The 27,844-nt window shown below is 43.8% G+C and overlaps 1 long non-coding RNA gene across 3 annotated transcripts; it reads right to left on the bottom strand.

Moving 5' to 3' along the window:
* Positions 1 to 16,296: 16,296 nt before the first annotated feature.
* LOC119295930 lies at positions 16,297 to 20,923 on the bottom strand. Of its 3 annotated transcripts, XR_005144510.1 has the most exons (6): positions 20,288 to 20,923; positions 20,083 to 20,202; positions 19,096 to 19,314; positions 17,005 to 18,509; positions 16,701 to 16,812; positions 16,297 to 16,602 (listed from the first exon to the last, which is right to left on the bottom strand). It is a non-coding gene; the product is annotated as an uncharacterized LOC119295930 (long non-coding RNA). The 3 variants fall into 3 exon arrangements; XR_005144509.1 differs by lacking the exon at positions 16,701 to 16,812 and having other exon boundaries at positions 16,298 to 16,602; XR_005144511.1 differs by lacking the exon at positions 16,701 to 16,812 and having other exon boundaries at positions 16,298 to 16,602; positions 20,307 to 20,923.
* Positions 20,924 to 27,844: the final 6,921 nt, after the last annotated feature.

Here is a 27,844-nt window from a genome sequence, read left to right as displayed (position 1 = left end):
CTCTTCATCATTGCCGCGGAGCGTGGCGGCAAGCATTTCCTCCTGCTCGGCAAGATCCTCCTCTTGGGAGTTCAGTGCGGCCTCGGCTGGGTCCGGGCGGCTTCGGCTTCGGCGGCCAAGTTCTTCACCGCCTCTTCGGCCTTTTTGACGTCGGACAGCTTCAGGGTGAGCTCCACATCATGCTTGGCCAGCTCACCCTAGGCGGCCTACAACTCGTCCTGAGCCTGGCGGAACCAGTCCCACGCCTCGGTGATGCGCCCCTCGAAGTCTGCCTCCACTTTCTCCAACACCACCGTCCTCGACTTGGCCTTGTCCAGACGGGCGTGGTGGAGTGCCTGAAGCTTCCAGAAGCTAACACCCATCGCCTGGAGTAGCCGCTCCTCCTGGGAGCCGACGCCACCAACGCCCGGCTCATCAACGACCTCGAGCCCGGCAGCGGCGAGCACCTCCTCGTCGAACACCTCTCCCTCAAGGGGAGCCCTCGTGCTCGACGCGCCTAGGAGGTGGACGAAGAGGTCATCGCTCACCCTCAAGTACCTAACGGAGCCAGAGGCAGCAGAGGAAGTGGGCATGTCGTCAAACACCACCTCCTCGGCAGATGCTTTGTCGGCTCCCCCGGAAGGCCCCTTGTCGGGCTCCTCGGCGGGCACCTTGGCGGTGTCCTCAGCAGCGTCCTTGGCGCTCTCCTCGGCAGTGATCTTCTCGGCCTGCGCCGCGGCATCCTCAGCGACGTCCTTGATGACGGTGTCGACTTCCTCTCGGTCCATCGAGGAGAAATCTGAAATGCCAAGAAAGGGGCAGGACGGAGCCAAGATCAAAGCGGGTAAAAAGAAGAAATAAAGAACGCGAGCGGAGCTGAAGGACGAGTGGCTTACCTGTGTCGAGCCGAGAGGCAAAAGTCCCTTCTCCGCCAAGGTTTGGCGTTGAGGAAAAGCCGCTGGCGCCCGTGTTCTCCTCCTCCTCCTCTGTGTGCATGGCCTCGGCGCTTGGTGCCCTTGCCGGGGACGCCCCTCGAGGCGGCATGGTCGACGAGGGAGGCACGTTGGGAGAAGCCCTCTGCGTCTCCCCTTGATGCTGCTCCCCTCCTACATCCATGGCAGGATCAGTACCAAAGCATCATGCATTGCGCATGTTAATGAAGGATGGGCGATGGACTCATGCTGGGGGCTGCTGTTCGGGCTGCTCAACACCACCAGTGGCGTGCTGGAGGTGCCTGCCGGGGGCTGGCCACTCGTCCAAATCCTGCCCTCTTCACCCTCTGGGCCAGCGTCTCCACGTCCCTACAAGATAAGGATAATTCAAAATGGGCAGCACCATTGGAGGGAAAAAGAGAGGTCAAGGAGAAAGCAGAGCTCACTCTTCCTCCTCCTCCTCCTCTTCCTCTGTTGTTTTCCTCTTCCTCTGCGGGCCGAGGGGCCCAAAGTCAAACGCAATCCCCGCACCAATGTTTGCCGGCGAAGCGGGAGCGATGGCGTTCGGGCGCGCTTGGACGACGAAGAAGCAGATGCCTTCTTCTTCGATGCCACGGCCTTTGCCATTTTCTTCGTCGCCACCACCCTCGTCTGGCGCACATGCGCCTCCTGGGCCTACCGCAGCTGTGCGGCCCGGTCAAGACGGACTGGCTCACCGGAGGTGGCCCGCCATAGGACCCGCCCTTTTCCGGCGATTGGAGGGTCGACGTTCGCAGTCTTCTCCCCCTCGCCCTCCTCCGACGATGATCCATTGGTTGCGTCCTCGACGAGGGGAGCCCCAATGCCGGCGCCGCTGGCCTCCCCAGCGGCTGCTGCCACCAAGCGAGCTCTTCCTGCTCCGCCTCCTCCGCGGCCTTGTCCGCAACGCCACCGGCGCTGCCAGCCTCCTCGACAAGCTTTTCCTCCTCCGCGGCAAGCCTCGCCTCCTCCAACCTGGCAGTGATGTAGTCCAGCTCCACCGGAGAGGTGTCCTGGATAAGCCGCGGCTCAGCAGTGACATACACCTCATGCAAGGTGTCAAAGAACTCCTGCACCTTGAGCTCGTCCGGCTCGACCCAGTTCGGGTCAAGGCCATGCGCGTTGAAGAGCGGCATCATGGCGATAATCTTGGACCGGCAAGAATTGTTGCACAGCGGGACCACGCCCGCCGGCAACTTGAAAACGGGCTCCTTAACAACCTTGCCGGCCTTCGCGGCAGCCCTGGCAACCTCGCCAGACCGCTCGACCTCGGCCTCGTCGCTAACCTCGAGCTGGAAGATCCGTTGGCAGAGATGGGCGTGCCTCAACACCGTCAGGTTGTGGTCGAGGCCGGGGCAGAGCCTCATGATGTCAGCGGCGTTCAAGAAGAGCCAGGCCGGCCTCCCCCTGTCGTGCAAAGGGGAAATTCGGCGGTGGATGAAGTCCGCTCCAATCATTTCGAGGGTGAGCCCGGCCTGGGTAAGCCGAAGAATCCTGGTGATGGCGACCGTAAGCTTTGCATCATCGGCATCAACGTCGCCCCAATCACTCCCACGAACCGGTGGCTCCTGGCGAACCTCGGAGAATGCTCGCGGGTCCTTCTCCTCAATCCAGCACCACCGGCCCTGCCATTCTTCCAACCTCTCCTTCATGGCACCGTCCGGGTACGCCCCCTTGGCCCTCGGGATCCAAGCGATGCAGCCAGAGATGGTGCCCCCTTTTTGGATCTGAGGGGAGAAGTAATGGCAGAAGAGCACCGTGTTGGGGTGCACCCCGGTGAAGCCCTGGCAGAGGTGTGCAAAGAGAGCCATACACGCCACGGCATTTGGACTGAAATCCAGAAGGCGAAAGCCGTAGGTGAGCATGATATCCTTGAAGAAATCAGAAAAGGGGGGATAGAGCCCGCAGGAGAAGTAGTCGACAAAGAAGGGGTACCGATTTTGGGAGGCCCTGGCGCTGGCAGGGACGACGTGTGTGGCTGGTTACCCCGTCTTCTCTCCTCCCGTCTTCACCCCCCACAGATCCTTGAACATCTCCTGGAGCTCAGACACGTTGACCATGGAGGGGAAGTAGGCGAACTGGGCCCGTCACGCCACCAGCTCGCTCACTGGCTGCTCCGTCGCCCCGACGTCTTTAGCCAGTCCCTTGCTTTTGGTGGATTTAGGCGCCATGGCGGATGCGAGAAGCAAGAAAGCAGAGGATGGCGGAAGCGCAGCGGCAATGGACAGAGAAAGAGGGGTTCATGAAGATGGAAGAAAGGGGGCCGTGGTTCTAAGATTGGAGAAGGCGCAAGGAGGAGGGTAAAGTGAGCAGCGCGCCCACGGTTATTCCTTTTTATGGGGAAGGCGCGGGCCGCCTCCTTTCCCATAACTGCGATACAACGCATGCGTGCAGGAACCATCCCACCCACTCCACCCACGTCACATGCGCGCGCGACCTTCGTGACGCGCGTTCAACGCGGGTCCTAGGGAAGTGCAGCGGACGGAGCAGTTACCATGGTAAAATCCGCCCCGCCTGCCCGCGCCCCGTTCTGGGCCTGGCCCAACAACGTGTCATGCTTATGTATGGCCCAGGCCCGGGGGCTCTTGTCGGTGTACAAAAGTAGGGGCTCTCCTTTTGACCCCTTTACTTGTGCACGGGCAGTCGGAGCCACGCGCCGTGGCCGCGCATAGCCGGGCAAAGGAGGGAAGCCTAAAGGAAGCCGAAGGCTCGAGACAAACAAGGCAACATCAAGGACCAAGGCCACAAAGTGCAGACGGGCGAAGCAGGTTTCCCCGGCAAGTCCCTTGCTGCGGCAGCCTCCGTAGCCCCGGCAAGGCCCTTGCCAGGGCAGCCCACGCACACTGGCAGAGCGAGCCACCCTTGAACCCACGGCCTCCAATGTCAACAACCACGTTGGACCAGGGCTCGGGAGGCACCTCCATGGTGGCATGCAGATCTTTGTGAAGACATATAATGCTCAAGATCAGATGGGGGTTGAGACGCAACCATCCTCACCAAGATCCTCACCGAAGAAACCCACAAGACCCCCGGCAAGATCCTTGCCGAGGACGCCAGCGCCACGGCAAGACCCTTGCCGGGCCACCTGACGAGACCCTTGTCAGAGGCGATAGCAGGCCCACTGCCAGGCCCGCACCAACCAACTCCCCGCCGCCGTTCGCATGCAGCTGCCAGCCCAACCAGCTGGGCAGGCACCGCATTGCAACATGCACCTTCCGGGCCAACTCAGCACGCGCCTGTGTTGCGGCATGCAGATCTTCATGGAGGCTCCACCACCGTGCCACCTCAGCTGCTTGCCTGCCTACATGGCACCACATGCATCACTTGCTAGGGTGCGTGTCGAAGTGAGGAGGAGCGACGACGGACGGGACGGGCCTCGCTCCCGTCCCCCATAAAGTGAAGGGACACCTAAGCCATGCATTAAATGCATCTTGTCCTGTAATACGGGCGATAAGCTCGCAGCACTGTAGGCTCTTTCCACCTCCTGTGTGCCACTGTGGCAGCCCCTTCCACCTATAAAAGGAGGCCCATGGCATACAGGAAAAGGATTCGGCTCTTTCGAACTACGCATCACCTGTAGCTAGTTCAAGAGCTCAAAAGAACACTCAATACATCCACCAAGCAGGACTAGTGTTTTACGCATCCTCGCGGCCCGAACCTGGGTAAACGATCCTCGTGTCAACTACTAATCCTGCTCTTCTCACAACCCCGCGCCCCGCAACCGTAGTTGTGATCCCATAGGTGTCGTTTCCCATCGACAGCGGTAGGTTCTGCCCTAGAAGAATACCGTGAGTACCCGAAAGAAGACCAGTATCAGACTACAGACCTGCCAGGCAAGCAACCAACGAATTGATCATATCGATCCAATCCCATGTTCTCGCTCCTGCTCTCATTTACTGCATTTAGGACAACGTGTTTCAAACTCCTGTGTGCTATGGTAGTTGAATCCATTTCCTCTGCATGACTTGTCATTGCCACAGTAACTAGATGAAACCCACTAGCATGTGTAGGAGTTGATTGAGCAATGATTGTGTATCCTACCTTGCTATGCCTGCTATGCTTAGAGTTTTGTCAGGTTTGGTTCATCTGGGTGATGGGCTAGAGTGAAATGATCATCTCGGTAATGAGAGTGATGTGTTGAACACTATTTGGTAAAGGTATCAATGAGAGGGCATGTAGGAGTACATGGTGGGTTGTTTCATTGGAACCGTCCTTAAGCACTAAGATCTATATGTGTGATTTAAGAATCAGCTACTACCATGCATTGGGCACAAAACCAATGGACTCTCGGCTTGTTAACCACCTTATTCCTCTGTCCAGGAGTAGCCAGTAGTTTCTGGTGTTTGTACTATACTGGAGGCCGTGGGCAGCGCTGACCCTCGGGGTGGGCTATGATGCAGTAGGTACGTGGCACGGTGTACCGCATGCCCGTTTGGTATCTCGGGAACCCTGCACACATCGTTCGGTGCCGTATGTGGCAACTTCGATCGGACTCGCTGCGGATGGAACTTGGGTAGGCGATGAACCTGGACTAGAGACTTGAGTGTTTAGGTAGGCTTTGGCGTACACCCTCATTGGGATTTCGCTTGAAGTTTGCCGAGTACATGTCGTGTAAACGGCGATAAGTTGTGGAAGCGTGTATGACAAAGTACACCCTTGCATGGTTAACATCATCTATTCGAATAGTCGCGTCCACGGTAAAGGACTACTTGGTTGCCTATACAGTTCATAGACAAGTAAATGGAAACTACTAAAATCCTCAAGATAAGTGTGAGTGCCGAGGATGGCCCTTCCATAGGATGATGGTGGTGGATCCTCGGTAGTGTATTGAAGTGGTGTGTAGTGGACTCGAGTGCGCAAAACAATTACAAGTTGGTGTCTTGTAAGATAGTTTAGCCAAGAGTCAAAGCTGGCTTGCTGCAATAACCCCCCCCCCCATCCCTTCTTGATAATGTGCATGTATGTAGGTCCTAATGTATGTCTTGCTGAGTACCTTTGTACTAATGTTTGCTTAATTTACGTTTTACAGAAGATGCTGCAACCCCTTCTGATGGGTTCTACGTAGACCTTGATGTCGACGAGTAGCCTGACGCTCAGGTGGTGATCCTGAGCATATGGTGGACCCTTGTAGGATAGTTAGGCTTCCTCAAGCCTTTTTATTTTCTAGATGTCTGTACCCAGACATGTTGCTTCCGCTTATGGCTTGCATGTTTGTATGACTTGAATGCTGGGTCGTGTGACCCCTATCTGTATGAATGATATGTGTGGCTCTCTGGAGCCTTTAAATAAAGTACTTGAGTTGTAGAGTTTTGCTGTGATGCCATCTTGTATTTGCACATATCGAGCATACTGTGTGTATGATTGAAATGCTTGGTATGTGTGGGATCTGACTATCTAGTTGTTTATCCTTAGTAGCCTCTCTTACCGGGAAATGTCTCCTAGTGCTTCCACTGAGCCATGGTAGCTTGCTACTGCTCCAAAACACTTAGGCTGGCCGGCATGTGTCCTTCTTTGTTCCTGTGTCTGTCCCTTCGGGGAAATGTCACGTGGTGATCCTCATAGTCCTTGTAGCTTGCTACGACTTGGGATTCACTCGCTATTGATCGACACATTCGTTGCTGGGTCACATATGCCTCTCCCAGTAAGTTAGTGCCACTTTGGGTTCACGACTAGCCATGTCAGCCCGGGTTGGTTGTCATATGGATGCTACCGACACTATCATATATGTGTGCCAAAAGGCACAAATGGTCTCGGGCATGGTAAGGCGACACCCGTGGGGATACCGTGCGTGAGGCCGCAAAGTGATATGAAGTGTTACATGCTAGATTGGTGTGGCAAATAATCGGGGTCCTGACACCTGCTGCCTCATGGTTGCCTCATTGTGTCTCCGACATCATCTCCAAGTCTTATGGTTTGGTTTCGGTCCAAGAAAGATTATGGCGAAGGTTTCATTCCATTTGGACTCTGTTTGGTATTCCTTTTCTGCAAAACTCCAAAATAAGCAAAAAAAAATAGAAACTGGCACTGGGCCCTCAGCTAATATGTTAGTCCCAAAAATAATATAAAATAGCATATAAACGCCAATGAAACATCCAAAACAGATAATATAATAGCATGGAACAATAAAAAATTATAGATATGTTGGAGACGTATCAAGCATCCCCAAGCTTAGTTCCTGCTCGTCCTCGAGTAGGTAAATGATAAAAATAGAATTTTTGATGTGGAATTCTATCTAAGATATTTATCCATGTAATTTTCTTCATTGTGGCATGAATGTTCAGATCCAAAAGATTCAATACAAAAGTTTAATATTGACATAGAAACAATAATACTTAAAGCATACTAACAAAGAAACCATGTCTTCTCAAAATAACATGGCCAAAGAAAGCTATCCCTACAAAATCATATAGTCTGGCTATGTTCTATCTTCAGCACACAAAATATTTAGATCATGCACAACCCCGATGACAAGCATAGAAATTGTTTCATACTTTTGATGTTCTCAAACTTTTTCAATCTTCACACCATACATGAGCGTGAGCCATGGATATAGCACTATAGGTGGAATAGAATGGTGGTTGTGGAGAAGACAAAAAGGAGAAGATAGTCTCACATCAAGTAGGCGTATCAATGTGAGTGAGTAGGGATTGCCATGCAACAGATGCACTAGAGCTATAAGTGTATGAAAGCTCAAAAAGAAACTAAGTGGGTGTACATCCAACTTGCTTGCTCACGAAGACCTAAGGCATTTTGAGGAAGCCCATCATTGGAATATACAAGCCAAGTTCTTATAATTAAAATTCCCACTAGTTTATGAAAGTGACAACATAGGAGATTCTCTATCATGAAGATCATGGTGCTACTTTGAAGCACAAGTGTGGAAAAGGATAGTAGCATTGCCCCTTCTCTCTCTTTTTTCTCATTTTTTATTTGGGACTTTTTTATGGCCTCTTTTTTTTCTTTTTTTTTCTTTTTCGTCTGGAGTCTCATCCCGACTTGTGGGGGAATCAAGTCTCCATCATCGTTTCCTCACATGGGACAATGCTCTAATAATGAAGATCATCACACTTCTATTTACTTACAACTCAAGAATTACAACTCAATACTTAGAACAAAATACGAATATATGTGAATGCCTCCAGCGGTGTACCGGGATGTGCAATGATTCAAGAGTGACATGTATGAAAAAATTATGAATGGTGGCTTTGCCACAAATACCATGTCAACTAGATGATCATGAAAAGCAATATGACAATGATGGAGCGTTTCATAATAAACGGAATGGTGGAAAGTTGCATGGCAATATATCTCGGAATGGATATGGAAATGCCATAATAGGTAGGTATGGTGGCTGTTTTGAGGAAGGTATAAGGTGGGTGTAAGGTATCGGCGAAAATTGCGAGACACAAGAGAGGCTAGCAATGGTCGAAGGGTGAGAGTGCGTATAATCCATGGACTCAACATTAGTCATAAAGAACTCACACATTTATTGCTAAAATCTATTAGTTATCAAAATGAAGTACTATATGCATGCTCCTAGGGGGATAGATTGGTACGAAAAGACCATCGCTCGGCCCCGACCGCCACTCATAAAGAAGACAATCAATAAATAAATCATGCTCGAACTTCATCACATAACGGTTCACCATACGTGCATGCTACGGGAATCACTAACTTTAACACAAGTATCTCTCAAATTCACAACTACTCTACTAGCATGCTCCAATATCACCATCTTCATATCTCAAAACAATCATAAAGAATCAAACAATCATATGCACTTCATATGAAAGGTTTTTTAATACATCTTGGATGCCCATCATATTAGGACTATATTTATAACCAAAGGAAATTACCATGCTGTTTTAAGAGACTCTCATAATAATATAAGTGAAGCATGAGAGTTCAACAATTTCTATAAAATAAAACCACCGCCACGCTCTAAAAAGATATAAGTGAAGCACTAGAGCAATATTGTCTAGCTCAAAAGATATAAGTGAAGCACATAGAGTATTCTAATAAATCATGATTCATGCGTGTCTCTCACAAAAGGTGTGTACAGGAAGGATGATTTTGGTAAACTAAAAAGCAAATAATCAAATCATACAAGATGCTCCAAGCAAAACACATATCATGTGGTGAATCAAAATATAGCCTCAAGTAGAGTTACCAATAAACGAAGACGAAAGAGGGGATGCCTTCCGAGGCATCCCCAAGATTAGGCTTTTGGTTGTCCTTGAATTTTACCTTGGGGTGCCTTGGGCATCCCCAAGATTAGGCTCTTGCCACTCCTTATTCCAAAGTCCATCAAATCCTTACCCAAAACATGAAAACTTCACAACACAAAACTCAACAGAAAATCTCATAAGCTTTGTTAGTATAAGAAAATAAATCACCACTTTAAGTTTCTTTTGTGAACTTATTCTTATTTATATTGGTTTAATATATACTTAATTCCAACTTCTCTATGGTTCATACCCCCCGATACTACTCATATATTCATCAAAATAAGCAAACAACACACGAAAAGCAGAATCACGCAAAAACAGAACAGTCTGTAGTAATCTATAACTTTCTAATACTTTTGTAACTCCGGAAGTTATGAATTAAATTGGTCGACGTGAGTACTTTGTCTTTTAATCTTCCGCAAAAAGAATCAACTTAAAACCACTCTTCTATAAAAACTGACAGCTAATCTTGTGAGTGCAAAGTTTTTGTTTTTTACAGCAAGATCGCATTAACTTTCACCCAAGTCTTTCCAAAGGTTCTACTTGGCACAAACACTAATTAAAACTTAAAACCACATATAACCAGAGGCTTTGTGAATTATTTATTACTAAACAGGAACAAAAATCAAAGAACAAAAATGAAATTGAGTTGCCTCCCAACAAGCGCTATTGTTTAACGACCTTAGCTAGGCATTGAGATTTCGATGATGCTCACACGAAAGACAAGAATTGAAGTGCAAAGAGAGCATCATGAAACATGTGACAAACACGTCTAAGTCTAACATACTTCCTATGCAAAGGCATCTTATAGGCAAACAGATTATCATAGCAAGCAAAAACTAGCATATGCAAGGAAGCGGAAACAAACAATAGCAATCTCAACATAACAAGAGGTAATTTAGTAACATGAAAATTTATACAACCATATTTTCCTCTCTCATAATAATTACATGTGGGATCATAAGCAAATTCAACAAAATATCTATCACATAAAATATTTTCAATACAATCCATATGCATGCGAAGTTGACACTCTTCCAAAATAGTGGGATTAACATCAACTAAAGTCATGACCTCTCCAAACCCACTTTTATCAAAAAATTCATAAGATTGAATATTCTCCAATTGTGTGGGATCTAAAGTTGACACTCTCCCAAACCCACTTTCAATAATATTTCAAACACTATTATCAATCTCATATTCATCTTGGGGCTTAAATAAATTTTCAAGATCATAAAAAGAATCACCCAATCATGATCATTGCAACAAATAGTAGACATAGGAAGCATCCCCAAGAATAGGGTTTTGCATATTACTAGCACGATTGACATTAGTAGAGTTTATAATAACATCATTGCGATCATGCTTTTCATCGAAGGAATTATCAAGTATGGGTGCAATAGCAACAATCTCATGTTTAACATAAGGGACTATAGAAATTCATCTCCATAAATATTGGCATCATGGACACAATAATAGCAAGCGTCATGCTCATCAAGGGATATTTCAATCAAATCATTGGAATCATAATTATCTATAGATTCATCATATCATTATTTTCTTCCAAAGCAACAATCATTCTTTCAATAAATTCTTTGACATACACATTATGAGCATAGTTTTCATAGCAATATTTAAGTATGTCAAAATTTTCAGATTTGTAGAGAGAAAAATCATACTTTTCAATCAAAGAAGCAACTTCATAAGCACCCTTAAAAGCAACAAATTCTTCAATTTTTTCGATATCATAGTAACTATGAACACCCTTTGCATAAGATGATAAGATATCATTATCATTAAACTCACATAGGTAGGGAAGGTGTCTTTTAGGGTTCGTAGAGAAACGAGTAAAATCATAAATTTCACAAAGATTCCAAGCATATCACAACAAACTTTTTATTTTATTCCATAAGAGTCTCCCTTTTTCAGACAAACGGTGATGCACAAAATGAGCATGCTCATCTAAAGATTTTGCCTCAACTAAACTAGTTGGGGTTTCAGCACAAGCACAAAGATCTTTGACATTAATAGAGTTTACAATAACATCATTGCGATCATGCTTTTCATCGAAGGAATTATCAAAGATCATCAAAGTAGAACACTTTAAGTGGATCCATATCAATAGATTTTTAGCAAGCAAAGATGCAAGCAAATAGAAGGCACATGGAAACACAAACAAAAAGACATACAGGAAGAAGGCAATGAAAAGGCAAAGGTTTTCGAAAATAGTTTTAGAAGTGGGGGAGAGGAAAACGAGAGGCGAATGGCGAATAATGTAATACAAGGGAGAAGAGTTTATGATGGGTACTTGGTATGGCTTGACTTGACGTAGATCTGCCCGGCAATGGCGCCAGAAATCCTTCTTACTACCTCTTGAGCTTGCGTTGGTTTTCCCTTGAAGAGGAAAGGGTGATGCAGCAAAGTAGTGTAAGTATTTCCCTCAGTTTTGAGCACCAAGGTATCAATCCAGTAGGAGACGCCACACAAGTCACCGAATACCTGCACAAACAATCAACAACTTGCAGCCAACGAGATAAAGTGGTTGTCAAGGCCTTCACGGTCACTTGCAAAAGTGAGATCTGATAGAGATATATAAACGGTAAAGTAAATATTTTTGGTATTTCTGGTTTATAGATTGGAAAGTAAAGATTGCAAAATAGTAGATCGGAAACTAGCAAGATATAAACGAGATTCAATATAATGGAAAAGAGACCCATGGGCCATAGGTTTCACTAGTGGCTTCTCTCGAGATAGAAAATATTATGGTGGGTGAACAAATTACTGACTTGCAATTGATAGAAAAGCGCATAGTTATGACGGCATCTAAGGCAATGATCATGAACATAGGCATCACGTCCATGTCAAGTAGACCGACTCCTGCTTTCATCTACTACTATTACTCCACACATCGACCACTATATAACATGCATCTAGAGTATTAAGTTCATAAAGAACGGAGTAATGCATTAAGCAAAATGACATGATGTAGAGGAATTAACTCAAGCAATATGATGAAAACCCATCATTTTATCCTTCATGGCAACAATACAATATGTGCATTGCTTCCCCTACTGTCACTGGGAAAGGACACCGCAAGATTAACCCCAAAGCTAAGCACTTCTCCTATTGCAAGAAAGATCAATCTAGTAGGTCAAACTAAACTGATAATTCGAAGAGACTTGCAAAGATATCAAATCATGCATATAAGAATTCAGAGAAGAACCAAATAATATTCATAGATAATCTAGATCATAGATCCACAATTCATCGGTCCTCGACAAACATACTGCAAAAGATTATTACATCGAATGGGTCTCCAAGAACACCGAGGAGAACATGGTATTGAGAATCAAAGAGAGAGAAGAAGCCATCTAGCTAATAGCAATGGACCCGAAGGTCTGTGGTAAACTACTCACGCTTTATCGGAGAGGTAATGGTATTGATGTAGAAACCCTCTGTGATCGAATCCCCCTCCGGCAGGACGCCGGAAAAGGCCCCAAGATGGGATCTCACGAGTATAGAAGGTTGCAGCGGTGGAAAAGTGGTTTTGTGGCTCCCCCCCGGTGTTTTTAGGGTATAAGAGTATATATTGGCGAAGGAACTAGGTCAGCGGAGCTACGAGGGGCCCACGAAGGTAGGCGACACGTCCTACCTCTAGGGCGCGCCCTCCTGCCTCGTGGCTGCCTCGTTGCGTTTACAACTTCATCTCCAATTTTTCTGGTTTGCTTTCGGTCGAAGAAAGATTATCGCGAAGGTTTCATTCTGTTTGGACTCCTTTTGATATTACTTTTCTGCAAAACTCTAAAATAGGCAAAAAAACAGAAACTGGCACTGGGCCCTCGGTTAATAGGTTAGTCCCAACAATAATATAAAATTGCATATAAATGCCTATTAAACATCCAAACAGATAATATAATATCATTGAACAATCAAAAATTATCGATACGTTGAAGACGTATCAGTTAGCAACACACACGGTTCCCTCGGACTACCCATGCGCCGCTCCCGTGCCCCTATCGCCCACATAATCACAGTACATTGGGCTCCGCGAGGCTTCCCTCCCTCGCAATCTCGAAAATATCAACCCACCTAGAGGGTTTTCTTCTTTGATAGCACACAATTAGTATGTGTGGACCGTGTGCGATCTATGTTTTTCCCGCTCTGCTTGAATCAGTTGATTCAAATTTTTAGTAGCCCCGGCATTTTACTCCCACCCGTGCCCCTCGCAATCTCAAAAATATCTGCTCGGCTGGAGTGTTTTTCTGTTTGATAGCACACGATTATTATGTTTTAACCATGTGTAATGTTTGTTACTCCAGCCGCAATCTGCTTCAATCCCTTGATCCAAATTTTCGGGAGCCCGCTATTTTACTCCCGCCTAGTAAAATTTTCAGTACCCGCGACATTTCCTCAAACACCAACTTGGACTCCCTCCACACACACCCCAAATCCTGCGCTCACCCCAAATCCCCCTCTCTCACACACACACCACCCCTCCCTCGCTCGAAACCTTATCTAGGTCGCTGCTACCGATGCCGCGCCGCCTCCATCGTCAACCTCCGTCGGTCTACCCATGCAGTTTATCCACTGATATACCTACCCTCAACACCCTGAGTTTCTTAGATGACGCCTGATGAATGCCCCTTTCACCCAGATCCCTATTGCCATCCCCCCACTCCAGAACGTTGTATCTTAATCCTGGCTACGCTTCCTAGGGAGCTCGAGGAGCAAATGGCCCAAAAGAGCTTTACTGCCGCCTCTTCACCCGACGTCGGCGAGGTGGCCGCCGAGGAAGCTGACGACAATGACTGGCTGCAGGCTTTCAATCAGCGGGCTATAGTATTCTAGCATGTTGGGTGTGCCGTCTACGACATCGAGTTTGTCGATAGCGACGGCTTGACGCGGGCTATGTCACAGGTTAAGCCTCACAACCATAACCCCTCGGGTTTGACAACCGTCAATCTCATCGATGTCCCTACCGCTTATCTCCTGCGGCTCGTTATGAACAATTTTCCATCCTTCATCGCCATGGAACCCCTTTTGTCGTTTCTGAAGGACACATTCCGCGACACTGGCTTGCGATCCTCAGCTGCCAAGTCAGACCTCATCGATGGCAACTACGAGGACGAGCCCATCCGTGACAAGTGAGGAAACCCATGATTTGTTTTGCCATGCCTCTTCACCCGAGGAATCCCTTGATTTGTTTTCTCAAACCCCTTTTGTAGTGAGAACCTGTCCAGTATCTTTTGCTATATTTGGTTGTTTGCATTACGCCTTGTTTATTTCTATAGTTTTTAGTTGTTCGGCTGTTTGTAGTTAGTATATGTCCAGTTTTGTCATGGAGGAAGCACGATCACCTATGGGGCAGGGTTGCCCCTTTGTGGTTCAGTGGGGGGACGATCACATTGCACAAAGAGCAGAAACAACAAGGCATCACAACAGTGGACAACCCTCTTTTACCCAGGTTCGGGCCGCTTTGCAGCATAAAACCCTACTCTTGCTCCGGTGGATTGATCGGGAGGAACATGAAGACATGGAGCGCTCTAGCACGACAAGGGTGCCTCGGGAAGAGCAGTTATGCACGTACAATTGCTAAGGGATCAAAAGTTCGAACCCATAGCTAGGTTGCCCCGGGCCTCCTTTTATAGCTAAAGGGGCGACCACAGTGGCAAGATTGTCATTACAACATGATTTGATAGCTAACAGTGTTATCATACTAATTCTTGTAGTAAGGACAAAGTGCATTAAATGCACTGCTAGGTGTCGTGCGGAGGTTGAAGCCCAACAAGGTTGCCGTGCCACTTATCCCACTACCTCTTACCAGTGTGACATGCCATCTGTCGGTGTTCTGGAGATGGGGGTACCCAGACTTGCCTGCCTGTGGCGCACCATGTGGCTCCCCGGATGGCTTGGTGCGGCCTATCTTCAGCATCAACGATTCAAGACCCTCGCGAGGCAAACGACGCCAAGACCCCCGAGGGGATATGCCTCTTCAGGATGGCTCCCGAGGGGAGGAGAGTTCTATGCAAGGTGCACCTCACGAGGCTCAGCTGACGTGAGCCATGACGACCAAGGCCAGGCGGGCGCCAGGCGGGCACCAGCGGGCACAGAGCACCAGTTTCCTCTTCGGTGCAAGGGAGGCAAGCCATAGGCGCCGAGTCCCGAGGAATCAGCCAAAGGTTTCCATTCTGGTGCAACAAGACCAAGGCCACCAGGACGACAGGCTAGAGGTCATCACCGAGCCCACCGCAGCATCATGACCAGGGGCTATTCGCAGGTGAAGACCACTTTAGTCAGGATAAGCTGTACTACTTTTCCCCTTTCAAATCCGGCCGTTGTGGGACCCCTTCCTGCCGACATTTGGGAAGTGGACCAAGGCCACTATAAATAGGACTTCGCAACCACCATAGAGAGGGATCGGGGGAACCAAGTTGAGAGCGAGGTCATCGGATCCACTCTCACCCGACCACCTCACCATCTCTCTTGAGTTCAAGAACACCTCACCTCTTGAGGCCTGTTCATCCACTATACTAGTTCATCCTCAGCACTTCGAGGCAATCCACCAAAACACTGCAGTAGGGTATTACACCACAAGGTGGCCCGAACCAGGATCACTACAAGAAATATGTCAACTTGTGACCTTGACTATTGGTCACTGAAAGGTCATTGTTTTTCATTTGCGACCTTTTTGTGACCAAAAACAGAAGGTCAAAAGCTGGCTGTCGTAAACTGAAATTAACGACCTTCTCTGTGAGAAGGTCGTAGACGTTTACAACCAAAACAGAAGGTCGTTGAACCCATGACCTTTTGTTTTGGTCACTGGTTGTCAGCCCAGGCCACGTCAGATCCGACGTGGCAATCTGACATGGCAAAATTGCGACCAATTCAAAAGGTCATTACTTAGAATCAGCCCGGTCCATTTCGGTGCTTTAGATGGGCCGAGCCCATTAATTCAGCCTTTTTAATATATTTTTCTGTTCATTTTCGCTAGCTACATGGGCCTGGCCGAGTAATTCGGCCTTTTAAATTTCTTTGCCTATCCCTTTTGACAGAATTTTTTTGGTCTTGTTTTTTCTGGGCCATTTATTTGCTGGGCCTCTCAAGTTTTCCCCTCAGAAATAATTGTTCAATATATCTTGGGCTGGGCCGAAATAATTGATCCGATCCAACTTCTTTTATTATGCCATTGACATTACAACACATCACACTACAAGTTATCTTGGGCCTAGCCCAGTTCCGATACATTTTGAAAGCAACATGGAATATTCTACAACAAAGAAAAGAAAATATATTTACATGCATTCATTCTAGCAGTACATACCTTTATGTCCAAGGAACCAGTAAGTGCCAAACAAAGCTATTCTACAACAATGAAAAGAAAATAGATGACAAGACATCACAGAAGTTCCTATTGTCCTCCTCCTTCAACATTTGAAAACCTTCACCTGGCAGTAGATCAATCATGAGTGAGAAATAATATAACAGCAAAAAAATGTTCAGACGATGCAAAAAATAACAGTCATTACACATGGTATTCACGTACAGATTGTAAGTCATGGATCCATTACACATAGTTTTTGTGTTGTGGACTATCTTCATGCAATTGCTACTTGGTAAGGCATTACAATGCTCCAGGAATTATACCACACTATAGTCTACAACATGCACAGCTAGGAATTGAGTTAGAAAATCTAGAAGTGTCTCTTAAGAGAGACCAGAACTTAGAATTATGGCACATATCATATTCTAAATAGCATCAGCACCATGGTAGTAACAATTAACAATAGTAGGACATCAATGGGGCACAACTTAGTTAACTGCAGATAGACGGACGGACAGACAATTACCTTCTCGAGGCAAGGGTGGGCATCCTTGAAGTCAAGGAAGATGAGCGTGAGGGCGGCGGTAATGGGACTCCAGGACATGTTGAGGCCGAGCAGCAGCACCACGAGCATGCCCAAGGTGATGTCGTTCATGCCGAAGGTGATTTTCTCCCTGGATTCGGTGCATGAACAGCTTCCTTCCGTTTCCAACAGCAGCAAGGTACTAGTGTTGCTGTCGTGCAAAGAAAAATCTTGTAATCATGATAGAAGGCTGGGATGGCAGGAAGTGAAAATCCTGTCTTACAACATGAGCAGAGCACTAGTTACAAGCATGATAGAAGGATGGGGTTAATAATGCACGAAACTGAACCAATCAGTTCAATTGAAAGGGTGTATCTTCTGTAAATGATGCTAGCAATCTCAGTTTCATGCCTATATATATATAGCAGAAATTTTATTAGATAATCCTAACTCCATACTTAACTGATCTTCTATTCCTTGTCACAAGTAGTAGTAGTAGCATAGCAGTATATATATTAATCTGCCTAAACTGAACCAATACCACAAGTCTGCATATAATGAAGTTACTAGGCAGGGATCATATAACATGAGGCAGATGGATGATTAGCAAACATGCTAGGTGGCCAAGAAATGAACAACATATAAAATACTCCTACTACTGTAGTAGTTAAGATGATGAGACAAAGGACAGCAGCATGCAGAGTTCCTAATGCACTATCACGGAGAGGAGTATTAACCAACCAGCATGTCCATCATGCATTCTCCCATATCCATGATTAAAACCAGCAGCATGATTAAAACAACCATTAATTGGGTGGGATTAGATAGTCTCGCGTGTAGACACACCGTATGTACATCATCCGTGCTAAACATTAGTACATAGCACTGACGCTACTATGCGACCACAAATTGAATGACTCGACACAAAGGCGGGGATAACACCTAGATCCAGGCACCTCATCAGATGGCACTGGAGCAGATGAAACAGCCAAACTGGGACACATTGACATTGCTTTCTACTAATAGGAAGTAGAACAAAGACTCGGGCTAACCATGGTGTAGCACCTTGATGTTCAAGCTTGATACAAGGTACAAAGTGTAGATGAACCAAAGATAATTATACCGTCAAACACACATGATTTTCAGAGTAGAACCGATGCTCAAGTCCTACAAGCAACTACTTAGCCTAACGACTTCAATAGAAAATTTCAGGTGCAACAAAAAAGATATCCTCAGCGCTGCAAAGTTAGAAACTCACAACGAGGACCTAGCACTAGCAGCAACATACTTTGCATCATATATCTAGGCTAAAGCATCATATTCTCACAAGCATTTATGCATCAAAATCACTACCGAAAATAAAAAGGATGGCATGTAGCAATAGTAACAGGCTGCTGTAGTAGTATATATTCATGGAAAATCAATGAAACAACTTGAAGGTTCCATCAGGTTGATGTAGTACTACTCCGAAGGTACAACTTGTCCACCTAGTGCCACCAATAGCAAATCTGCCAGCCAAAAAAAACAAATTTGTTTCACCAATAATGCTGCAACAAGATGTTGTGTAGTAATTAACAAGATGATGCATAGTTGGTATTTGCAATAGTAGAGGTACATGTACGTATATATTTCTATAGTTCTAATTCCCTTACCTGAGTTCCATATATACATATAATATATAAGCCTAGCTATAACATCCTACAATCATGAAACTGTCCATTCCTATATGAACACCAGAACATTTGCAAAAAAGACCATGCTGCTGTGTATCAACATACTGCTGCACTAGATCAGTTACGTAAAACAGGATTGTCAGGTAACGCATATATAAGATTCTGTTTCACAGCATATAACATGCAAAGCTAATACGACAACGACGTGTGCAAATCCTAATCGTATATGGTTGTCTCCAAAATATGGAAATATCTAGTAGTTCCATGCATACATATTAACTTGATGTGCAAAGCATGGTTGACAAATAAATGCAGTCATATGGAGTAGCACGGACAAGCTCGAACGCATAAAGGTGAAATCTGAGCACATACATGACTATCCAATACTCAGCACCGACCAAACACATTGAGCAAGTACTACCTCCATTCCTAAATATAAGAGCGCGATGAAGATGATCTTGACCATGGCGAAGAGCAGGAAGCTGTAGATGATGAGGGAGAGGATGCCCGGCACGTCGTCCTCGTGCCCCACATCGTACTTGAAGGTATTGGAGATGACGTAGAGCGACGATGTCCCGAGGTCAGCGTAGAGGATCCCCACGCATTGGAAGCCTAGCCGCAGCATCCTCACCCAGTTGTCCTGTTGGCAGGAGTAACATTTCAAGTACGAAACCTTAGACTTGGATCAAGATATTAACTATTCTTTCTTGCATATGCAGGTGCATACTATAGACTACAGTACAGCACCAACTTGACACCCGAGTACAATAGGTTAATTGGTTATCACAGCACAACAGGTTAATTGGTTCAGGACACCCCAAATGCGTAGAACACATGGAGCTTCGTCGTTTATGCTTATCCTAGTTCATGCTTATCCTAGTAGAAACTATCGGCCGAAACCAATCAAGAACTTAGTGGTCCATGATTCAAACTCTGGCACTCAAGTGTCCGTCCACCTAGAATCTGTGTTTGGATGCTTAGTTTCACAACCAAAAACTATTTGTTGCTGAAGAAATCAGCATCTACCAGCACCATCTATCTACTACAGCTTCCAATTGAACATGCATATTGGAGAACAGTGATCGCCAAACTGTAAACATGCATATTGGGATGTGAAGTTACTTAAGCTTGATCATTATGGATAATACAGTAATATTATGTGAGTTTGTTGTCTTTGACAATACCATAAACATGCATGAAGGAAGACTTCGGCATCAGAAACATACAGGTTTCACTAGATTCTAGATCTGGAAACAAATTGGGAAAAACTTCACACCTCATCACATCACAGGCTACTCTAGCAAAAAATATCACCCCACTACCTCGCTGTGACAGCAGCATTGCCCAGTTATACAGCACAGTGAATCAACAAAGATGAGCTGAAGCTTCAGCCTTCAGGCCTGCTTACTTGGTAAACATGAAGGGGATGAGGTGGCCAAGGTGCAAGGCCTCCAACGAGGGGCCCCTCCCCGTGTATAGGTAGAACTTCTCCCCTTTCTCGTACAGGTCAAGGATCTCGTTGAAATCCCTGCCCATACAAAAAGGATTGTCAGCGATTCCTCCTACCACACCGGAAAAGGAAAGAAGCGAACATGATGATTTTGCAACGATACCAGTGGGCGAAGAAGAGACCTCGGCGGAGGAAGCGATCCGGGGGGCGGCCAGTGAGGCGTGCAACGCAGTCAATGGTCGCTGCGTCCAGGTGCTGGCAGCCGAACTGGTCGACAAGCTTGTCGTAGTCGATGCCGCCCTTACCGGCCGACACCTCCCATGGGTTCACCACCTGCTCCTACTCCTTCTCGATCTTCGGCGCCGCCGCCGTCATAGACAGCGGGCTGCAGGAGGCGGAGGAAAAACAGCGGGGTTAGCTGCGGACCGGTTCGTGTGGGGATAGGGGGAGAAGGGGAGGTGGAGAGGGTGGGGCGGCGGGCGTGTGGGAGGGGAGGGAGCGGAGGCCGGCAGCGATGCGTAAGGTCGTCGACGAGTTGGGTGGCAGCGCCGAGGTGGGTGGATGTGAGGGGAGGAAGGATTGAACCAGTCAGGCGGTCTGGTTTGGGAAATTGGGAATGACGCGCGAGGGAGGAGGAGCGGGCGGACTAGGAGGGCGTTTGGGAGGCCATGGACGGCGGCGAGCTCCGCTAGAGGGAGGTGGCGGCGGTGATCTCTCTCTTGATCTGGAGGGAGCTGGAGGAAGGAAGGAGACGAGCTCTCTCTCTCGATCTGGAATGGATGGATGGATGGATTGGGGGAAAAGGAGGCGGGGGGTGATGCAAAATGACCGCGAGGACAGAGCTAGGGTTTGTGTGGAAGGGTTGATGACTGCCGTTGGATCCTCGAGCATCCGACGGTGTATGATCCATGATCCGCGTGATATGCCCATGGACCAATCAGATCGCAGCAAACAATTTGAAGACCTTATGACCATCTAAATTGGTCGTAATCAAAGATAAGTTTTTCAGAAAAAATCATTTTTTCATTTTTCAGTGCTCAAAATGAGTTTTTTTAAAAGACCTACCAAATATTTGTTCAAATGATATCATACTTTGCACAAGTTTACATCTTAGATTGGTAAAGAATATTGACAACGGGAGTATCTTTTTATTTGCACGAAAATCCAATTTTCAGTTTTTGAGTGTCCAAAATGAGTTTTTTTGAGAAGGGGATACCAAATATTTGTTGCAAAATTGGAACAAATTATTTTTCTAAAATATTAGGCCATATTTAATGCACAATTGACCAAATGGTTGGGTGTCAAAAGTTTTTATCCACCTCTTATGAAAAAGAAAAATTTCCGCCGATTCAGCACGAAGAGGGTCAAATTTGAACTCCAGCTACCTCATAGTTTCCTCTTTATTTTTTCAGAAAATCATTTCTAGGTACTTAAGTATCTATTTAATTAGATAAACACCAAAAAAATTATAAGATTCAACCACTAGCTAGGAACGGTCATTCCCGCCATTTTGACCGCATTTTGGAACGGGCATAAAAAATTCAAAAAAAATCAAAAAATTAGAAAACCTTCGCATTGTGTCATATGTGACCAAGTTTCCAGCAAAAATAATAAAATTGTAATAGGGAAATTATTTTTAAAAAGTGTTCTCAGAAATGAGCTATCATCCGTGAAGATTCATGGCTTTCAAGCCAATGATCAATCTTATGGCCACATTCATGGCATAGTTTGTTCAAATGATCTCATATTGTGCACAAGGGTGCATCTTGGAATTCCAAACAATGTTGCCTAAGGGAGTTTTCACTTTCATTGCACAAAAGAGCCATTTTCCATTTTCCGAGTGCCCGAAATGAGGTTTTTTGTGAAGGACCTACCAAATAATTATTGCAAAATTGGACCAAATAATTTTACTAAAATAGTAAGCCATATTTAATGCACAATTGACCAAATGGTTGGGTGTAAAAAGTTTTGATCCACCTCTAGTGAAAAAGACAAATTCCCGCTGATTCAGCTGGAAACGGGTCAAATTTGAACTGCAGCTGCCTCATAGTTTGCTCTTTATTTTTTCCAAAAATCATTTCTATATACATAAGTATCCATTTAATTAGATAAACATCAAAAGTTTTCCAAGATTCAACCACTAGCTAGGAACGTTCAAGCCCGCCGTTTTGACCGCATTTTGAAACGGGCATAAAAAATTCAAAAAAAAACAAAAAAATGGAAAACCTTCGCATTGTGTCATTATATGTGACCAAGTTTCTAGGAAAAATAATAAACTTGTAATACATAAATTATTTTTAAAAAGTGTTCTCGGAAATGAGCTATCATGCGTGAAGATTCATGGCTTTCAAGCCAAATGATCAATCTTATGGCCACATTTATGGCATAGTTTGTTCAAATGATCTCATATTGTCCACAAGGGTGCATCTTGGAATTTCAAACAATGTTGCCTAAGGAAGTTTTCACTTTCTTTGCACAGAAAATTCATTTTCCATTTTCCGTGTGCCCAAAATGAGGGTTTTTTGTGAAGGACCTACCAAATAATTATTGCAAAATTGGACCAAATCATTTTTCTAAAATAGCAGGACATATTTAATGCACAATTGACCAAATGGTTTGGTTTAAAAAGTTTTGATCCACCTCTGGTGAAAAAGACAAATTCCCGCCGATTTAGTTGGAAACGGGTCAAATTTGAACTGCAGTTGCCTCATAGTTTGCTCTTTATTTTTTTCCAAAAATCATTTCTAGGTACATAAGTATCTATTTAATCAGAGAAACATCAAAAGTTTTCAAAGATTTAACTACTAGCTAGGAACGGTCAAGCCCGCCGTTTTGACCGCATTTTGAAACGGGCATAAAAAATTCAAAAAAATTAAAAAATTGGAAAACCTTCGCATTGTGTCATTAATGTGACCAAGTTTCCAGGAAAAATAATAAACTTGTAATACATCAATTATTTTTAAAAAGTGTTCTCACAAATGAGCCATCATGCGTGAAGATTCATGGCTTTTTAAGACAAATGATCAATCTTATGGCCACATTCATGGCATAGTTTGTTCAAATGATCTCATATTGTGCACAAGGGTGCATCTTGGAATTCCAAACAATGTTGCCTAAGAGAGTTTTCACTTTCATTGCACAAAAGAGCCATTTTCCATTTTCTGAGTGCCCCAAATGAGGTTTTTTGTGAAGGACCTACCAAATAATTATTGCAAAATTGGACCAAATCATTTTTACAAAATAGTAGGCCATATTTAATGCACAATTGACCAAATTGTTGGGTGTAAAAAGTTTTGATCCACCTCTGGTGAAAAAGACAAATTCCCGCCGATTCAGCTGGAAACGGGTCAAATTTGAACTGCAGCTGCCTCATAGTTTGCTCTTTATTTTTACCAAAAATCATTTCTAGGTACATAAGTATCCATTTAATTAGATAAACATCAAAAGTTTTCCAAGATTCAACCACTAGCTAGGAACGGTCAAGCCCGCCGTTTTGACCGCATTTTGAAACGGGCATAAAAAATTCAAAAAAAAACAAAAAAATGGAAAACCTTCGCATTGTGTCATTATATGTGACCAAGTTTCTAGGAAAAATAATAAACTTGTAATACATAAATTATTTTTAAAAAGTGTTCTCGGAAATGAGCTATCATGCGTGAAGATTCATGGCTTTCAAGCCAAATGATCAATCTTATGGCCACATTCATGTTATAGTTTATTCAAATGATCTCATATTGTGCACAAGGGTGCATCTTGGAATTTCAAACAATGTTGCCTAAGGAAGTTTTCACTTTCTTTGCACAGAAAATTCATTTTCCATTTTCTGTGTGCCCAAAATGAGGGTTTTTTGTGAAGGACCTACCAAATAATTATTGCAAAATTGGACCAAATCATTTTTCTAAAATAGCAGGACATATTTAATGCACAGTTGACCAAATGGTTGGGTTTTAAAAGTTTTGATCCACCTCTGGTGAAAAACACAAATTCCCGCCGATTTAGTTGGAAACGGGTCAAATTTGAACTGCAGCTGCCTCATAGTTTGCTCTTTATTTTTTCCAAAAATCATTTCTAGGTACATAAGTATCTATTTAATCAGAGAAACATCAAAAGTTTTCAAAGATTTAACTACTAGCTAGGAACGGTCAAGCCCGCCGTTTTGACCGCATTTTCAAACGGGCATAAAAAATTCAAAAAAATCAAAAAATTGGAAAACCTTCGCATTGTGTCATTATATGTGACCAAGTTCCAGGAAAAATAATAAACTTGTAATACATCAATTATTTTTAAAAAGTGTTCTCACCAATGAGCCATCATGCGTGAAGATTCATGGCTTTTCAAGCCAAATGATCAATCTTATGGCCACATTCATGGCATAGTTTGTTCAAATGATCTCATATTGTGCACAAGGGTGCATCTTGGAATTCCAAACAATGTTGCCTAAGAGAGTTTTCACTTTCATTGCACAAAAGAGCCATTTTCCATTTTCTGAGTGCCCCAAATGAGGTTTTTTGTGAAGGACCTACCAAATAATTATTGCAAAATTGAACCAAATCATTTTTACAAAATAGTAGGCCATATTTAATGCACAATTGACCAAATTGTTGGGTGTAAAAAGTTTTGATCCACCTCTGGTGAAAAAGACAAATTCCCGCCGATTCAGCTGGAAACGGGTCAAATTTGAACTGCAGCTGCCTCATAGTTTGCTCTTTATTTTTACCAAAAATCATTTCTAGGTACATAAGTATCCATTTAATTAGATAAACATCAAAAGTTTTCCAAGATTCAACCACTAGCTAGGAACGGTCAAGCCCGCCGTTTTGACCGCATTTTGAAACGGGCATAAAAAATTCAAAAAAAAAACAAAAAAATGGAAAACCTTCGCATTGTGTCATTATATGTGACCAAGTTTCTAGGAAAAATAATAAACTTGTAATACATAAATTATTTTTAAAAAGTGTTCTCGGAAATGAGCTATCATGCGTGAAGATTCATGGCTTTCAAGCCAAATGATCAATCTTATGGCCACATTCATGTTATAGTTTATTCAAATGATCTCATATTGTGCACAAGGGTGCATCTTGGAATTTCAAACAATGTTGCCTAAGGAAGTTTTCACTTTCTTTGCACAGAAAATTCATTTTCCATTTTCTGTGTGCCCAAAATGAGGGTTTTTTGTGAAGGACCTACCAAATAATTATTGCAAAATTGGACCAAATCATTTTTCTAAAATAGCAGGACATATTTAATGCACAGTTGACCAAATGGTTGGGTTTTAAAAGTTTTGATCCACCTCTGGTGAAAAACACAAATTCCCGCCGATTTAGTTGGAAACGGGTCAAATTTGAACTGCAGCTGCCTCATAGTTTGCTCTTTATTTTTTCCAAAAATCATTTCTAGGTACATAAGTATCTATTTAATCAGAGAAACATCAAAAGTTTTCAAAGATTTAACTACTAGCTAGGAACGGTCAAGCCCGCCGTTTTGACCGCATTTTCAAACGGGCATAAAAAATTCAAAAAAATCAAAAAATTGGAAAACCTTCGCATTGTGTCATTATATGTGACCAAGTTCCAGGAAAAATAATAAACTTGTAATACATCAATTATTTTTAAAAAGTGTTCTCACCAATGAGCCATCATGCGTGAAGATTCATGGCTTTTCAAGCCAAATGATCAATCTTATGGCCACATTCATGGCATAGTTTGTTCAAATGATCTCATATTGTGCACAAGGGTGCATCTTGGAATTCCAAACAATGTTGCCTAAGAGAGTTTTCACTTTCATTGCACAAAAGAGCCATTTTCCATTTTCTGAGTGCCCCAAATGAGGTTTTTTGTGAAGGACCTACCAAATAATTATTGCAAAATTGGACCAAATCATTTTTACAAAATAGTAGGCCATATTTAATGCACAATTGACCAAATTGTTGGGTGTAAAAAGTTTTGATCCACCTCTGGTGAAAAAGACAAATTCCCGCCGATTCAGTTGGAAACGGGTCAAATTTGAACTGCAGCTGCCTCATAGTTTGCTCTTTATTTTTACCAAAAATCATTTCTAGGTACATAAGTATCCATTTAATTAGATAAACATCAAAAGTATTCCAAGATTCAACCACTAGCTAGGAACGGTCAAGCCCGCCGTTTTGACCGCATTTTGAAACGGGCATAAAAAATTCAAAAAAAACAAAAAAATGGAAAACCTTCGCATTGTGTCATTATATGTGACCAAGTTTCTAGGAAAAATAATAAACTTGTAATACATAAATTATTTTTAAAAAGTGTTCTCGGAAATGAGCTATCATGCGTGAAGATTCATGGCTTTCAAGCCAAATGATCAATCTTATGGCCACATTCATGGCATAGTTTGTTCAAATGATCTCATATTGTGCACAAGGGTGCATCTTGGAATTTCAAACAATGTTGCCTAAGGAAGTTTTCACTTTCTTTGCACAGAAAATTCATTTTCCATTTTCCGTGTGCCCAAAATGAGGGTTTTTTGTGAAGCACCTACCAAATAATTATTGCAAAATTGGACCAAATCATTTTTCTAAAATAGCAGGACATATTTAATGCACAGTTGACCAAATGGTTGGGTTTTAAAAGTTTTGATCCACCTCTGGTGAAAAACACAAATTCCCGCCGATTTAGTTGGAAACGGGTCAAATTTGAACTGCAGCTGCCTCATAGTTTGCTCTTTATTTTTTCCAAAAATCATTTCTAGGTACATAAGTATCTATTTAATCAGAGAAACATCAAAAGTTTTCAAAGATTTAACTACTAGCTAGGAACGGTCAAGCCCGCCGTTTTGACCGCATTTTCAAACGGGCATAAAAAATTCAAAAAAATCAAAAAATTGGAAAACCTTCGCATTGTGTCATTATATGTGACCAAGTTTCCAGGAAAAATAATAAACTTGTAATACATCAATTATTTTTAAAAAGTGTTCTCACCAATGAGCCATCATGCGTGAAGATTCATGGCTTTTCAAGCCAAATGATCAATCTTATGGCCACATTCATGGCATAGTTTGTTCAAATGATCTCATATTGTGCACAAGGGTGCATCTTGGAATTCCAAACAATGTTGCCTAAGAGAGTTTTCACTTTCATTGCACAAAAGAGCCATTTTCCATTTTCTGAGTGCCCCAAATGAGGTTTTTTGTGAAGGACCTACCAAATAATTATTACAAAATTGGACCAAATCATTTTTACAAAATAGTAGGCCATATTTAATGCACAATTGACCAAATGGTTGGGTGTAAAAAGTTTTGATCCACCTCTTGTGAAAAAGACAAGTTCCCGCTGATTTAGTTGGAAACGGGTCAAATTTGAACTACAGCTGCCTCATAGCTTGCTCTTTATTTTTTCCAAAAATCATTTCTAGGTCCATAAGTATCTATTTAATCAGAGAAACATTAAAAAATTTCCAAGATTCAACTACTAGCTAGGAACGGTCAAGCCTGCCGTTTTGACCGCATTTTGAAACGGGCATAAAAAAATCAAAAAAAATCAAAAAATGGAAAACCTTCGCATTGTGTCATTATATGTGACCAAGTTTTCAGGAAAAATAATAAACTTGTAATACATAAATTATTTTTAAAAAGTGTTCTCAGAAATGAGCTATCATGCGTGAAGATTCATGGCTTTTCAAGCCAAAATGATCAATCTTATTGTGGGGGACCGATTCTCCGGGTATTAATTTCCAGAAAATGGCCCTTGTGC

This window comes from Triticum dicoccoides, chromosome 4B, assembly GCF_002162155.2.
Source record: "Triticum dicoccoides isolate Atlit2015 ecotype Zavitan chromosome 4B, WEW_v2.0, whole genome shotgun sequence".
Taxonomy (NCBI): Eukaryota; Viridiplantae; Streptophyta; class Magnoliopsida; order Poales; family Poaceae; genus Triticum; species Triticum dicoccoides.
The sequence above is the reverse complement of the archived record's forward strand: the minus strand, read 5'-3'. Positions and strand labels throughout refer to the sequence as shown.